Genomic DNA, 324 nt, shown 5'->3' with positions numbered 1-324 from the left:
CAGAATTCTAGGAACTGAGTTGGGGGGGTGTTGGGAAGAGGTGGGGTCTGGTAGGTAAGAGCAGGGAATGCTGGGAGCTAGAACTTCTGGGTTGTCTCTTACTTTTGGGCGGGGGGGAAGTGCAGTGTAGTCTGGTGTGTCAGGGACACTGGGTGCCAAGACACCTGGGTTCTCTCCCAGCTCTGGGAAGAGAGCGGGTTACAGCAGGAGGTGCTGGGAGCCAGGACACCTGGGTTCTCTCCTAGCTTGCGGGGGGGTCTGGCAGGTGCTGGGTGCCAGGACACGGGGGTTCTATCCCAGAGCAGTGCCCCTCCCCCCATCATG

The 324-nt window shown here is 60.2% G+C and overlaps 1 pseudogene; it reads left to right on the top strand.

The window, feature by feature from the left end:
* LOC112549198 overlaps positions 1 to 324 on the top strand; it is a 2,295-nt pseudogene that overhangs the window by 533 nt on the left and 1,438 nt on the right.

Source organism: Alligator sinensis, unplaced genomic scaffold (assembly GCF_000455745.1).
Source record: "Alligator sinensis unplaced genomic scaffold, ASM45574v1 scaffold647_2, whole genome shotgun sequence".
NCBI classification, from domain to species: Eukaryota; Metazoa; Chordata; order Crocodylia; family Alligatoridae; genus Alligator; species Alligator sinensis.
The sequence above is the reverse complement of the archived record's forward strand: the minus strand, read 5'-3'. Positions and strand labels throughout refer to the sequence as shown.